This window comes from Papio anubis, chromosome 2, assembly GCF_008728515.1.
Source record: "Papio anubis isolate 15944 chromosome 2, Panubis1.0, whole genome shotgun sequence".
NCBI classification, from domain to species: domain Eukaryota; kingdom Metazoa; phylum Chordata; class Mammalia; order Primates; family Cercopithecidae; genus Papio; species Papio anubis.
The window spans coordinates 97,449,406-97,466,495 of record NC_044977.1 but is presented as its reverse complement, the minus strand read 5'-3'; positions in this window follow the sequence as shown (position 1 = coordinate 97,466,495).

Genomic DNA, 17,090 nt, shown 5'->3' with positions numbered 1-17,090 from the left:
ATGTAGAAGTGAAGATTGGAGGATCACAGAGGTTCAGAAACTTAGTCAAGAGCATCAAGTAAGAGGCAGAGTCAGGAGTTGAACCCAGGTTTTATGGGTAGAATAGGGGGGTTCCAAGATTTGGCTTTTTTTTTTTCCTTTTTTTTTAGCGTCACCTTTGCTCTGTGGATGCTCCAAGTGCTGGTTTCTCTCGCTTTGTCCCTGACGCCTGAGCTCTGTTCTTTGTTTCTTTGACCTGCTCAGTGCCCAACTGGCTGGTTCCCTGGTGGCCTCAGGGCTAGCGGCCTCTGCAGGGCTGGGATTCTGACTGTGAGATCTGCAGCCACAGCTCCTTAGACTCCTTTTTTTGTGTGTGTGGGGTGAGGTGGGGGAGATGGGAACTTACTGTGTCACCCAGGCTGGAGTGCAGTGGCATGATCTCAGCTCACTGCAACCTCTGCCTCCCAGGTTCAAGCGATTCTCCCACCTCAGCCTCCTGAGTAGGTGGGAATATAGGCGCCTGCCACCACGTCAGGCTAATTTTTGTATTTTTAATAGAAATAGGGTGTCACCATGTTGGCCAGGCTGGTCTCCAACTCCTGACCTTGGGTGATCTATTTGCCTCAGCCTCCCAAAGTGCTGGGATTATAAGAGTGAGCCACGGTGCCTGGCCTCCTTAGACTCCTTAGCACTGGTCCCTCCTTTGTCCCTTCAGGGTGGTTACTGCTTCCTGCCATTGCTAGTACCTGGCCAACTCTGTCCTCAAGGTAGGTTTCCTTCATCCTGCCCAGCCCCTGGATAAGTCCCTTTCCTAAATTACTCTTCACTCTACCACTTTGAATGTACCCTCTGCTCCCGTGGGGCCCTTGGCTGATAAACCCAGCATGACACATGGGCAAAAATGCAGCTGCCCTGGATCCTCTGCCTCCTCTGGTGGCCCCGGGACTGCTGAGAAATCTGAGTTCCAGAAGCACAGTTTGTAACCACTGACCTGCCTGCTGGGCAATAGAACCACTGTGCCACTGTCAGGCGGGCTGCCAGTTCAGAGGTGCTGCCCTTCAGTGGGGCCTGAAGGGCTTGAGACCTGTGTCCCTCCCTCCTTTCCTCCCTGTCTATTCTAAAGGTGTTAACACCACCAGCTTCCCAGAACTTCAGGGGCACATCCCACACATTCCTGGAGACAACTGCTCTTCCAGGGTCTCATTTTCCTCTTACCCTCACACTTTTTTGACCTGAGGAAGATCTAGGAGGAGCCAAGTTGTGAGGAAGGAAGAGAGGTTTCAAGAACTGGGCCTTGTCTTGCTGTAAGTGACTTGCCCTGCAGCTGCCCCATGGTATTCGTTCCCCAGGCATAGGTGTAGGGGCTGGTCGGTGGTCCCCATGTGCCAGTCAGCACCCCAGGAGCAGGTGCTCTGCCATCCTGTTCCTCCCTCCAAGAGGTCTGAACACTTGCTCTGCTGAGTAGAAGCCACTGGTTCAGTCACTTGTACCCTGTCCTTTGCAGGAAGCCTGAAGGCTCTGGGTGTGTTTACACACAGGCGTGCACGCTCTCAAACACACAGACACATCCTAAGCAGAGGAGCAAAAGGGTGGCCCTGAGCAGATAAGAAGTCACTTTCTCAAAGTCTCATTCCTCCTCCTGCAGGCCAGGAGCCTGAAGCATCTCAGGCTGGGGGTGCCTAGAAGCCGAAGGCACCAGGGAGGCTGGCCCACCACCCTGGCCAAGCTTTGCTTCCACAGTAATCAGTGCATCTGAGGGACAGCCTCACAGCAGGTGCCCCAGAATGGGGGTAAATTCCCTCAAAGAGGAGAACCCACTGACTAGCTAGTACATATCCCCCACTGTTTGCAAAGCTGCATTTCCCAGAACGAATCCACAAACTGGCATGTAAATTTGACCATCTGTCTCCAGTGATTTTGATTCCCATCAATCAGGCCCTCAAAGCCTTATTCAATAATAATAACTTCTTAAGACGTGTTTGAATGTCTATCCATGCATGCATTCATTCTACATTGAATTGCTGACTATTATGAGGCACATGGTGTAGCCTGGGAGGCAGAGACTGAGGAGCAAAAACAGCCCAAGCTCACCAGAAGCGGACATTCTAGGGGAGGGCACAGGGCACCACACAGGCCCCTCTAACAAGCCTGGTGCGGGGAGATGCTGAGAGGGGCCACAATCCTTGTAGTTGTGTGTCTGCACATGTGAACATGGAGCTTCCTGAGAAGCCTGCCCGCCCCTCCGCATGCCCCTCCCCACCTTTGTTTCCCATGACAGCCTATCCCCACGTTCCAATCTCCCCCAGTACACACACAACATTTTGTCTCTTCTCTCTCCTCTCACCCTGCTCCCACCCATCTTTCCCTATGTTATCCCATCCCTTCAAACCAACAGGAATTCTCCCCTGTTGGAGGCAAGAAGGAGACAGCTGTCCCAAAAGACAAGGAACCAAACTAGAATGAAACCAGAATCATGTCAAGCAATTCCCAGGGGAGGGGGAAAGGCCACAGATGATAATGAAAATGTTGCTTGCTGCCATGACAACCGCAATCATTCAGCCACAGTACCAAGGCTTTGGAGGCAACAATATCAATTGAATGTTTATTTCCTCAGCACGACTAGCATCCCTAAGGAGGTGGAAGCCAAAAAGGAGATATCTTGGGGACTCCACCTGTCACCTGCTGGACAATTGAAGTGCCTGGCAAGGATTGGCTCTTCTTTTTCCAATCTGCCATTAACTATGACATCACTTTCAACTTGGCCTATGTCTAACTCTTCATCTGTATCAACAAGTTTGGCTACAGGCATTGGGAGTCCACTGGGACTTCTCCCAGGTGAGGAGGCTGGGCCACAGGCTGGGGTGAGTGGCCTCTGCCTCAAGGCAGAGGCAGAGCTACGGCCAGCATTAGGTGGCTTCCGGTCCCATCAAGGCTCCATGCAAACAAATTATTTCTGGGGATGAGAAGATGGGAGGCTGAAATCTAGTTAACAAAACAGGGAGCAACCTCAATGTTAAGAAAAAAGCCTAAAACCAACAATGGGAACCAGAATAATTATCAGGAACCCTGTAGCTGAAGGTTTACCAGGAGGCCAAGCTAACCAAGGTGGTGGTTGGGGGGGGGGGTCATTTGCATTTTCATCGTCGGCACTTTATGAATACGAACACTAACATTCTATTATGACTTTCCTCAAGCTGCGATGTGAGCTAAGCCAGCCGGCCTCAGAGTCTCAGGACTATGCTGTTTCTGAAGGAGGTGACTGCCATCTCCAGGGAAGCTGCCACCTCCTCCAAGGCCATCAGCAGGGGTGGGCTGCACAGCACAAAAATCAAGAGGCATCTGACAGACTACCTGATCTTCCATCAGGCAGAGTTAGAATGATGGTGAGGCTGAAGAGTGAATCAGCACTGTCCTCCATACTATATTCCACCCCTACTCCCCCTTCCCCTGGCATTATACAGCCTTCAGGGGTCTCTACACTTCAATAGTAATATTGCCAAGTGCCAGAAATCTCAAACTGTGTGAGATATTAGTGGAAGTATGAAAATATTGCCTGGTGTGTGTGGCTGTCGTAAGCAAACTCCTTTAGGAGCATCCATCTGTGCTGGGGCATTTTGGAGCGGGAAGGAGGTTGTTAGAAATAGATGGGTGCTGCCGCTGCCCATTCTGTAAAATATGTGCATGGTTCAGAGCCAGGCGGACATTTGTGAATCCCAGTCCTCTATTGGTTAAAAGGAACGCCATGCCTGATTTGTGTATGGATCAAAGCAAAGCTACTTGTCTCTACTGGATATTTCCTTCACACTTACTGGCATTGTTCAGCAGGGAAAGGTGAAACAAAGGCTGAATTTATTCACAGACAGGAGCTTCAAAGTCACAACATCAAGGAAACAGATCAAAACTTCAAAAACAGCTCTGATCTAAGTTCTCAAACATTTCATATTTTCAAAAAAAATCACAAAAAGGAATGAATTATCCAAAAAGAATAAATCTACTTTTATTTCCATTTAAATGCCTCAAAGCAAAAGGTCCAAGGGTTCTGACTCTTTTCTCGCTGCTGTCAGGCACACTGAGAGCCCCTCATATTCTCCCCCTTTTATTCCTCTGTTTTGGGGTAAAAGTCTGCTTGCCAAGCTGGTGGAGGCTGGCACTGCATTTATCAATGTGACAGTTGCCACAGCATGGTTATTGCTTCAGAATGAAAGAAGTTGAACATTGACGTCCAAATATCTCACAGATTTGCCACACTACCACATGGATCTAAAAACAAACAAATATGATAAAAACTGGCTTTAAAACAAATGTCATTGGAAAAGTTTAGCAGGTTCTTTAAAAGTTACACATATATACCAACCATATGGTTCAGCCATTCCATTCCTAGGTATTTACCCGAGAAAAACAAAGCATATGTCCATACTAAAACTTTTACATGAATATATACAGCAGCTTTATTTGTAATAGCCAAAAACTGGAAAAATTCAAATGTCCATCAGTAATGAATAAATAAATATGGTATAAACGAAATGAATAAACAACTCGAGGTATATTCATACGATGGAATGCTACTTGGCAATGAAAAAGGGAGAAACTACTGATATTTTAAAAATGCATAAATTAGAATAATTATGCTGAGTGAAAAAAAAGCTGGACAAAAAAGAGTAATATCGCATGATTCCACTTATATAAAACTTAAGAAAATGCAAACTGACCTGTTATGGCTAAAAGTAGATCAGTGGTTGCCTTGGGAGATGGGGCAAGGGAGCCAGGAGGAGAGACTGCAAAGGGGCATGAGGAACCCTTGGAGGTGATGGATATGTTCATTCTCTTGAATTTGGTGATGGTTTCATGTGTATATACATATGTCAAAAGTTGTCAGTTGTACACTTTAAATAGATGCAATTGTATCAATTAACCTCAATAAAGCTATTTTAAAAAATTAAAGAAAAAAATGCCATGATGCAGTAATAAAGATCAGATTTCTACCCCTGCCTTAAACAACTAGGAAACTAGGCATGGCATATGAAAACAACAATTTTCAACCTTGTTTAAGAGTCACAGCAAGATTGTGATCCCTGAAAGAAGGGAAATAAGTAAGGTGAACCCTACGATGACACCAGCTCATTGCCTAGAGAGAACCCCAGTGAAGTCCAGTGGTTTCACAAAATTGAGGAGAAAGGGTTCAGAGTTCTGCAGAACCAAGGCAGCTGAAATTTGCAGGGCAAGGAACCAGAGAGGAGGGAGTTCTACATGCAGAGAGAAAACTCCGGAGATTGTCAGGTAAAAGCTCAAGTGTTTTATCTCTGATCAGTGCATGCATGTGAGAAAATTCTTCAAGGCAGGGAAAAGAACCACCTAAAAGGTGCAGATAGAACAATTCCTGGAGTCTTTACAGAGCCAGGAATAATTGCTGTTCTTACCAGCCAAAATACATGTATTTACCAGCCACTTAATACATGAGTAGCATTTTGAGAAGGCTATTGGCTTAATAATAGGGCTTGCTTAGTCCTAGACTGGAGGTTTCCTGGACCTATGACACTGTGCACCAAAGAGTTAAAGAAACCAATGACTGACAGAAATTCTTGAGTTTGCAGGATGATGGATGAGAAAAGAAAAAACTTGCTGAAATGCTGAAACTCTCTCTGCTTTTGTAAGATAACAAGACTGGCTGAAATTGGCTGGAACCACTATGGTCAACTGGAGTCTGGGCAAAACAAGGTTACTGATGTCACAGTGTAAATTTCCACCACATGTTTCATACTCACTTCCCCCAAATTTACATGTACAATCCATAAAATAACATTTTTTAAAACTACACATGTCCAAAGACTTTCCAGACCTCCCTTTCCCTCCTAGCAATCACCTACTAATCCCAAAATCTATCCCCTAAACCTTTTCTAATAAAAATATTGCCTTAAAGCCAGCACAGGAGACAGATTTGAGCTTGACTTCTGTCTTCTTGTTGGTTGACTCACAGGAAAGGCTTTTCTTTTCTGAAAAAAAACTGATGACATGGTATTGGCTTCTGGTACACCAGGTAGTGAGCCCTTTTGCTTGATAACACTACCAGAACAAAATTTAAAAGCAAGTCCTGAAAGAAGCAAACTGTTTCCAAGTAACTGTGTACCAGAACAAAGCCCAACACTCTTCTGAGGAATAAAACAAAATCCAACACCCAACACGGTAAAATTCCCATTATCTGGCATCCAATAGAAAATGACCAGGCATACAAAAAAGCAGAAATATATGACTCGTAACCAGGAGGAAAAATAGAAGAAGTCCCAGCAATGGCAGAGATGATGGAACTAGCAAACAAGGACATTAAAATAGCTATTATAAATCTCATAAATATATGATGGGATACTCAAGGAAAACATGAACTCAATTCCGAGAGAAATAGAAGATATAAAAGAAAACCCAAATGAAACTTTCGGAGGTGGAGAATATAATATCTTCAAAAAAACAAATCTTGGACAAAAATCATTATCTCATTGATACTAGAACTCATTGTCAGACTGTCAAATGATAATTGAATCATCACTTCCTTGGAGAAGCCTTGCTGGCTGGAACAAACCTAATATTCTGTGCTGTCACAGTGCTCCAGCCTCCTCTTCAAAGCACTTGTCATAGTCATAGTACTTCCATTATCTATGAAACCACCCAGCTCATGTCTGTTTTCCTCACTACACCACAAGATCTAGGAGAGCAAGAGCATGTTTTTGCCTACCTCTGTACCAGTGCCCAGCCAATGCCAAGTATGAAGTAAGAATTCCATAAATATATTTTGAATAAATGAATGGACTTCTATAATCAGCTTTGCAGTGAATTCATTTGGCAACTCTTGTTTAATGCATCACTCCTGACTTCTTCCTTCCTTCTTCATCAGCATAGTGATGCTGGTTGACCATGAGGTCCAGCTCACATATGGCCTCATAAAATGGGCTTCCCACAGGCACTGTTGAATCCTGAATTAAGTGTGAATAGATGATTCACTGAGCCACCTGGAGCAAGTTGTTTAACCTCTCTGACCTTTGGGTTTTTCAGTTACTAAATAAGAATATTGAAACAGATTACCTCTAAGAACTCTCCCAGCTCTCATGGTCCAGGATGCTGGTTGTGGTCCAGTCTCCAAAAATGCTGCTCCTCCCAGCAGATCCTCACTTACCTCCTCATAGCCATACTCTTCCTGAATTGAACTGAGGCTTTCTGTGTGACCAATAGAGTCTGGAGAAGAGAACAGTGAGTGGCTTCTGAAGGTAAGCCATAAAGGGCACGGTGGCTTCTCCTTTGGTCTTTTGGATTGCTTGCTCTAGGGGATGCCAGCCACTATGTCATGAGAACACTCAAGCCATCACAGGGAGAGGCTCTTGAAGAAAGTAATTAAGGTCTCCTGCTAATAGTGAACTATCTTGGAATTGGATCCTCTTGCTTCAGTCAGCCTTCAACTGGCTGTAATCCCAGCAAACATTTGACTTTAACCGCATGAGAGACCTGAGCCACAACCTCCCAGCCATACCACACCTGAATTCCTGATCCACAGACACTTTGAAAGACAATAATTGATTACTGTTCTTTTATTTATTTATATTTATTTTTATTTCTTAGAGACAGTCTCACATTGTCGCCCAGGGGAGTACAGTGGTGCAATCTCAGCTCACTGCAACCTCCACCTCCTGGGTTCAAACAATTCTCGTGCTTCAACCTCCCAAGTAGCTGGGATTACAGGCTCACACCACACCTGGCTAATTTTTATATTTTTGGTAGAGACGGAGTTTTGCCATATTGGCCAGGCTGGTCTCGAACTCCTGGCCTCAAGTGATCTGCCGCCTTGGTCTCCCAAAGTGCTGAGATTATGGGCATGAGCCACCAGGCCCAGTTGATTATTGTTATTTTAAACCACTGACTTGTGGAATAATTTGTCAGGCAATAATAGATAACTAATATTCTGGTACTGAAAGCGTACACTTCCTCATTCCTTGAAAACTTCTACCACAAAGAAAACACAAAAGCATTGTATAAGCTAAATCTCCAAAACAGAAATCTTTCCTAACTTGGTCACCAACTTGGATGCCTGGGATTTAAACTGGAAGTCTCAATACAAAAGCTGCCCTTTGTTTATCTGGCACCCAAAGACCTGATGACACCCCATCTCCATTCTGCTCCTCCCTCTTTTCCTTCTTCTTCTCGTCAGCCATGTTTCAGTCCAGTTTTAACAGTTCTACTCCCATTCTTCTGTTGATTTCCTAGGTGCCCTTGGGACATGTTTCCTGCTCTTCTGAATGAGCTTTCCAAGTTCCATAATCAGTTTGAATTTATCACAAGCACTTGGCAGGTGCTGAACAAATATTATTTACTGCCTTGGTCTAGGTCCTCCAGATAGCAGAACCTGAGCAAGGATTGAGGTTCCAATTTGCTTAGAATGTGCAAGCCCAGAGCAATGAAGATGAGGGGGCAGAAAATGAGGCAAGAGAAGTCATGAGAAGTAATGCAATGCACTACTGCGATGACCTGTTTCACCATAAGCTTGGATGGGACACCAGGTTGCATGTTTACTTAGCATAAAGAGTTCTCTGAAAAGGCTGCAGGAAGGATTAATGACGCAGAGGCACCCACAAGACAGAGTAAGATGGGGGAAGTTATCTGCCTTGCTCCTGTCTGTCTTCTATCTCCTAGGTCAATGTCCACTCCCTGGGGAGTTACTAACCTTGCATTATCCAGCCCCTGATGACTGCCCAAGAAGCCAGATCCCATGTCCCATGATGAGGTGTTTCACCCAGTCCAAAAGTGGAGGGCATCCAGGAGTGAATGGGGCACCATCCAGAAGAAGGAATGAAGCCAGAGAGGGAATCTAAGAGGATATATAAGGTATGTCCCCTTATAGTTATCCTCTTGATACTGTTTCCAAATTCTCAGACACTAATTTGCTAGCAAGCACAACTATAGAAAGACCTGGATTCTTGTTGCCTTGACTGTACCCGTTCCTCAAATGTGTAATGTGGGTGGAAGATAAAGTGAGGCTGCATATTTTTATAAGCTGACCCTTGCAGGCTCCAAGACAGATGGACACTCTCAAATCTTGGCATGTAAAATGCAAGACTCACTCTTTCTTCAGGTGGCTGGAAGGGAGATCTTATCTGTCAGCTGAGGGGGTCTCTGAGACAGTAACATTCACCCAGCAGTTTAAGAAAAGTGTAATTTAATAGCGTAAAACCAAAGCTTTTGAGCAGTCACTGGGCCGATTTTGACAAAAAATTCCCCAAAGCTTTTGTTTTTTGCTAGGAAGAGAAATGTTTCCTCCCAAGAATTTTTCAAACCTTACTTACACTCAACTGTGGCAAAGTGGCCATGCTCAACAGATGGCGGATGCAGGAGTCCCTCAGAATTCCAGTGTGCGGCCAGGCATGGTGGCTCACGCCTGTAATCCCAGCATCTTGCGAGGCTGAGGTGGTTGGATCACTTGAGGTGGAGTTCGAGACCATCCTGGGCAACATGGTGAAACCCCATCTCTAATAAAAAATACAAAAATGGGCCAGGCATGGTGGTGCACACCTGTAGTCCTAGCTACGTGGGAGGCTGAGGCGTGAGAATCGCTTGAACTCGGGAGGTGGAGGTTGTAGTGAGCCAAGATCATGCCACTGCACTTCAGTCTGAGTGACGGAGCAAGATTCTGTCTGAAAAAAAAAAGAATTCCAGTGTACCAAGAGGCCCAGTCCAGCCCTCATTTGCAGAGGAGGGTGGATGGGTGGGCGGATGCTTGGGTGGATGAATAGATAAGGTAGCTGCTTAGTTTTGGATATTCAAGAGGTATTGTCTTGGCACCCAACCCCCTTAAACAGGCAATCAAGAAAAAGCATCAGTGTGGGTTTTTACTGTCTTGAATCATTCTCTCTGACATGTATTTTTCTTGTCCCTGACACAGCTACCCCCTCCGATCCCCCACCCTTCTGGCTTGTTATCAGCTCCATGCTGTCTCTTTGCATTAAAGTGACAAGAAGCAGCACAAAGCTGACGACAGGAGGCCAGAGCTGTAATTTGCACTGACATTCACTGGCGTTATCCACTTATTGCCTGGTAAGCCAAATAGGAGATTTGTCTGATTTTGATCCCAGGAAGAGAAATGACAACCCTGCTCCACTCCTGCCATTCTAAACAAGGCACCAAGCTGGTCCTCAGGTCTGAGTTCTGGCTGGCAATACCCCCTCACAAAATGTGGGTCTTCACTATCATTCCTCCTTTCCTCTTCTGGCTGAAATTTCCTTTCAGGCTGACATCCGGCAAACACTGGACTAGAGATTTTGGTTGCTGATGAGTGAGTACTACTGTCATTTTCTCGGCTAAGGACGGTACGGTTCTCAGGTCACCATGAGGCCTCAAAAAACTCTTTGGGGGAAGAGTCCTGACTTCCCCTTGGAAGTCAAACCCCAGCTGAAAAATACCTCAACAATTCTGTTTCTGCCGCTCAGACCCTGCCCGAGCTGTAAGAGAAACAAGGCTGAACAAGAGGCTCAAGAGAAGTGGCATCAAGGGAGTTAGCCTGCGAGAAGGGCTTGCTATGTAATTGGCAAGGCCCAGTACAAAATAAAAAAGTAAGACCCTTATTCAAAAAAGGTGGGAAAAAGTGTCATTAAAAGCACTAAAATGTAAAGCTTTTGCCTTTCTTCTGTGATCTCTCTCTGACTTGTGACATTTTAAAATTTGTTTTGTAATGTTGTTCTTAGTAAAAATAATTTAAATTATTTGCATTAATTCTACCATTAGTCTATATTATGCAATGCCAGTTTTAAATGCATGTATAAGAGTATCTAACTCAGATGCACCAAAACGGCACAATCTGTATCTTTTTTTTTTTTTTTTGAGATGGAGTCTCGCTCTGTTGCCCAGGCTGGAATGCAATGGTGCAATCTTGGCTCACTGCAACCTCCGCCTCCTGGGTTCAAGCTATTCTCCTGCCTCAGCCTCCTGACTAGCTGGGATTACAGGTACACGCCACCATGCCCAGCTAATTTTTGTATTTTTAGTAGAGACAGGATTTCACCATGTTGGCCAGGATGGTTTCGATCTCTTGACCTCATGATCTGCCCACCTCAGCCTCCCAAAGTGCTGAGATTACAGGTGTTAGCCACCACGCTGGGCCCACAATTTGTATCTCATAGCTCATACTTGCTTATATATCTCCTTCCTATAAGGACAATGGAAATGCTGCATAAAACTAGCTGTTCTTATTTCCTGATACGTGTACATTCTACCAGCTCTCTCCACCTTTATCTTACTGGTGAGTAAGGAAGGACTGAAAGGAAAAGGAACTGTGTTTGCTCTATTTTTTCCTTTCTTCTGTCATCATTTTCAGTGTAAGTGGTTGGTTAATACAGGGAAGTAACATGAATAAGAGTATGATAGGGCTCCGTGGCTGTTCTTAGAACCCCCTTGTCCTCCTTCTGCATTCAAGGCAAGTTCTGGTTGGATGGAAAGCATGGCCTCTCTGGGCTACCTGCAGCTGTCAGTTACAGGGTAACATGGTTCCCTTGTACTCATTTTGAGTGTTGCTGAACTCCCTTGCATTGTGGGTCCCCTGGAATTCTGTGCTTATGTGGCATCATCAAAAATGCTATACACGAACAAAGCTTGCACATCTCTGTTCATGTGCATGCTTCGTTGCCTTATTGACTTCACTTGTAAAACAAAGTTCAAAGATAAAATTATTAAGACTTTCAAGATGATGACAGCAAAGCAGTAAGCCAAGTATGGAGCCCTTCTGAGTTCAGGGCCCTGTGTTCATGAATTAGGCGACGTCTGGGTGGTAGAATATGAGAGCTAATACTTAAGGAGTGTTTACAATAACCAAGCACTAGTTTAAGTACTTTGTATGTATTATTCATTGAATCTTTCTGACAACCCAATACAGCAGGTAAGTTAACTTACCCGTTTTTCAGATATGAAACTTGAGGTACTGGGAGATTAAATGGCTTGCCCAGGGTCACAGAACATGCCACTGGCAGGGCCAAGACACAGACCCAAGCAGTCTGGCCCCAAAGGGCATGGCCCTAACCACTATGCTAAACTGCTTCTCAGGTGAAATGGAAGAAAGACTTGGTGGGGAGAGGGTGTCACACATTTTTCTTTCCCCTTGTGCCTGTGGTTAGGTTTATACATCAGAGTCTGGGATGCCTTTTCCTTATTGTGGGGATCAATAAGTTTACTTCTTTAAAGTGTTGACTTTGCTCAAGCCTAGGAAAAGGGGCTTAGAGACACCTTAAACGACAACGATGAAGGGCCGGGAGTGGTGGCTCACACCAGTAATCCCAGCACTTTGGGAGGCTGAGGAGTTCAAGACCAGCCTGAGCAACATGGTGAAACCCCGTTTTTCCATTTCTACAAAGAAAAAAAAAATTAGCCAGGCATGGTGGTGGGTGCCTGTAGTTCCAGCTACTCAGGAGGCTGAGGTGGGAGAATTGCTTGAGCCCAGGAGGCAGAAGTTGCAGTGAGCCAAGATTGTGCCACTGCACTCCAGCCTGGGCAACAGAGTGAGAGCCTATCTCAAAAAAATAAAAAATAATAAAGACAATGATGAGGGATGAATCTCATACTAGGAGGCCTTGGAGTTGCTTGGGTCCAAATTAGATGAGGGAGGGAAGGTGGAGGGTCCGAGGAAGCCCTTTCCTCCCATGTTTCTCGGTCAGCATGACTCAAAAGTGTTCCCCACCCATTGGCCTGCAGAGGCGTTGCCCATCAGGTTCACCAGGTCAAAAGAAAAGCCCTTTTCATCCTGGACACCAGCCTGCCTATGTCAGCAGGGAGAAAGGACAATCGGGGCGGAGGGAAGTGAAGACTCTGTATTGGCACTTGTGCAGGCAGGAGACGGAAAGGGAGGCAGGGAGGAAGGAGGGCCACGGAAGGGACTGGAGGTCTTGGGGAGAGCACAGAGGAGGAGACTACGAGAGTAGATAAGCACTTGATGCAAGGTTCCCAGAAGAGGAATGGATCCAAGCATTTTACATCGGTCCTGAACAGTTTATTATCAGTCACCAAACAATCCAGTCCTATTTGATCACCTTTATGATCGACTCACTGGCAGTGCACGCCCTCTGATTAGCCATGCAAACACGGGTAATGTTAAACAGGAGCTGTGTCTTCCTCAGCATGAGGGTTATGGGCAGACAACCCCATCTCACCTACCAGAAAGACTTCTGTGCCATGGTGGATCAAAACTACAGTTTAAAGGGGTTTTGTTGTTGCTCATAAACATCCCCGCCCTACACACATACAACTGAGACAGAAGACTGAAATGTCTCATCATTTAGGATTTAAAAACAAAAAACATGACATGAGTCGGTAGTGACTACTCCAGCCTGGATGCCTGGACACGAGGAAAGGACGGCCATGAAGGCAGGCGATGGCTTCAGGCCGTTGTTTTTATCATTCCGATAGCGGCAGTTGCATCTTCTCCTCACAGTTGTTTTTCCTTTTCCCAGAGCACAGAAAGCTTTTTCTGCTTTTCTCCAGCTTCCACGGTACAGTGCCTTTAGCGGAGCTTTACTGGTCAGCAACAGCAGGGGGCAGAGCTCCTTCTCCTCGCCTGCCTTTTTTGGGTCGTAATGCTCTAGCTCTCTCTGGACAAATCATTTGGAAACCAACAGGCATGTACTTGATGCATGACGCAAATGTCATATGGTGTTGTTAATGTCACACCGTTGACAAAAGAAGACAAGGAAAAGGATCCCAGCAGATGGATGAGTTTTACATTTCATATAACACACTGTTGATTCCTGACAGCCCAGAGCAAACAGCAGCCATGTCGTTGTGGATAAGATGCAAGGTGTTATGTCATCTCCAGCAAGAATTGCCCCAATGGCTGTTTTGGGGTCTTTAATCCTTTTCTCAGAGAATTTTCTTTATCATGGTTCTGTTGTTTTGTTTTTTTTTTTCCCTCAAAAATATTGCTGATCCCAGGGCATGGGGACAAAAACATGGTTACTCCCTCAGGTCCTTTGTTACAAAGTGGGTTTTGTGGCCCAGATGAAGCTCTGTAGACATGATTGGCTAAAGAGCAGTGGAAAATAAGGCATTCCCCAGATGTCACATTTGGCCACTTTGAGGGAAGGAGGCTCACGGGCGTAAGAGTATCCACAACCACATAATATGGTCTCTTGCCTGTCTTTTTATTGACAGGCAAAAGAGATCCCAAACTGCCAGCCAACCCTGAACCAAGAGGGGATGTTCAGTCAAAACTTAGACATTTTTCTTCCTTGGGTCATAGTTTGCTAATAATATAATTTTTTGAGTCTCCAGTAAAAATCGTACACTATAATGATACGGTTTATGTTGGAGATAGAGAACCTACTTTAGTCCTGGATCTCTGAGTTCTAGATATCTTCTGGCTTTAACACAGAAGGGCTGGGGTGTTAAATGCCAAGCAGTTGGAGGTTGACCCCTGGCTGGCTGATCCCAGCTCTGAGTTAATCATTGCCTGCCATCAATCAGATAGGAAATATCACTTTGCTGTATGGCCACCCAGAACCATTCCTTTCAAATTGTTGCGGGTTGCCATGGAAACAAGGACATCTTAATGTTAAGAATAATTTGCTCTGTAATGAAAATGGTCTATCTCTAAAGGAAAGTTAACTTGGAAACCTTTTGAGTCATTCCCAGTTGCGGTCCCCTCCCTACCCCAGCCCTACTTTTTTCTGCTTGCCTAGAGGTCTTAATTTTGATGATCTATGAGGTGTCAGCCAGAAGGTCTTGTGCTCTGCTGCAAAGCACTATAAAAAGGCAGATGTATGACTGTGTCATCCACAAATACCCTAGAAAGTTAAGTGTTAAACCAATGTTAATAATAAATGTTTTCCTCTGAAGTAGGTTGTAGAAGGATCACCGGGGCCCCTTAAAATATTACAGACCAATAAAATCTCAGGGAACTCAGGGACACCTAACCCTGCCATCACCCTTATAGTACTGTCAGAAAAGTCATTAAATGCCATTCCATCTTGTCTTCCTAAAACCCTTGCATGGAGACAAGGGAACAGCCCCTCCAAATACCTGAACTCGATCTCTACAAATGGGAAATCTTGGGACCAGAAAGACCCAGGGAATACAGAAATTACTCTTTAAAATATTTGAGGTGGTAGATATGCTCATTACCCTGATGTGATCGTTATATGTTGTCTACATGTATTGAAATACCATTCTGTATCCCATAAATGTGTAAAATTATTAGGTGTCAACTAAAAATAAAAGGAAAAAAATTGAATTGAATTTAAGCAAATGTTTAAAGTCTTCCCAGGAAACATAGTGATGGGCCATCGCCACTGGCTCAGTGTCCCGCCCCCACCATTTTGCTACCAAGCTGCCTGATCTGAATAAGAGGAGGTAAAAAAACACTCTGATTCAGGTCCTTCCTGGCCTCTCATCCGAGAGCCCTCCCTCCATCTCTCAATCATCCCCATTGACTTCTGATCCTTGCAGGGGGATTTCTTAAGGCTCTCCCACCCCTTTGAGGGGAGCCTGTAAGAAGGGCCACTGGCTTGTGTGCATAAGAATTTGAAGCTTACTTGACAGCAATCCATGGCTGTGCTATCTTTGTTGAAGAAAATTTCAATTTGAAATTCTATAGAATTGTCCTGGTAGATATATATAAAGTCCTGATTGTTCCTTGTCTTCTATTGCTTCTCACCCAACAATAAGCTTGGTTGTTGTTGTTTTCCATTAGAAAGTCCTTCCTGTTGCAGGAAAAAGAATCAGCATGATTGGACACATGAGCCATGGTCAAGAAATCCAAATGCTTCCATTTTGGCCAGGTGCAGTGGCTCACACCTGTAATCCCAGCACTTTGAGAGGCCAAGGCAGGTGGAGATCACTTGAGACCAGGAGTTCAAGACCAGCATGGCCAACATGGTGAAACCCCATCTCTACTAAAAATACAAAAATTAGCTGGGTGTGGTGGTGGACGCCTGTAATCCCAGCTACTCAGGAGGCTGAAGCAGGACAATTGCTTGAACCTGGGAATGGGAGATGGAGGCTGCAGTGAGCTAAGATCGCACCACTGCACTCCAGCCTGGGCAACAAAATGAAACTTCATCTCAAAAAGAAAAAAAAATTCAAATGCCCCCATTTCAATCAAGCTAGGTTCTGAGAAGCAGACCCTGAGAGAACATTCTGGTGCAAGTGACTCACTAGGATGTATTCTCAAGGAAATCCTGAGTAGAGTGGGGAAAGGGACAGAGAAGGGAAGAAAAACAAAGGTTCTGATGCCAAGCAGAGTCCCCTGAAGGGTGATGTTGGCACAGTCTCTCAGAGGGCACACCCAAGTGTCCCCATCAGGGATGAGGGAGAATTTCTGTCCCTGCATCCCCCAGCCATTGGTTCAGGTCTGCAGCCCATGGTGCATGCGAGCAAAGGGGTTCTGGTAGCTGCTGGCCATCCTCCAACAAAGAAAGGCAGGTGCAGCTGGGGAGGAGGCACAGGGAGCTGATGCACCCAGAAGGGGCAAAAAGATCTGAGGATATATGGACATGGGGCTGACAGAATCCTGCCTCACATAAGAAATTAAAGGAAAGAAGGAACCCAGAGTTTTCTTCCAGGTTCATCTATTTGTTCATCATTCATCCACTGATGTAAGCAAACATATACTGAGCACTGGTCATGTTCCAGTTATTGTGCTAAACGCTGAGGTTCCTAAGAAGAAAAAAAAAAAGGTCAAGTAGGGGGAAGGCAGTACTAATCTTATACTTGAGAGGCTAGCAGTCCAAAAAGGAGGGGTGGGGAATATGTACCCAAATGTCTATCACCTAGGCCAGGTTTGGGCTTAACTATTTCTAACTTCTGTCCAGGTCTCTTCCATGAAGGGCCAAGCCTTCAATCTCAGGGGAAAAAAAAAAATCTCTCTGTACAATTATGTAATCCAAGGGTTCTAAGGCTATGTTGCCTAATGTTAATAAAGCACCTAGAGATCCCTAGATGAAAAGCACAACATGAGTGCAAGGTATTATTAGTAATCAAAGTGGTATTTAGTAATACCAAAATAAATAAGCTGACCCAGAAGTTTGGCTCCGCATTCAAGGGAGTGTTCTGGGTATCCTAGGCCCTTTATCTAAGAATCAAATGCTCCCACAGCTATAACA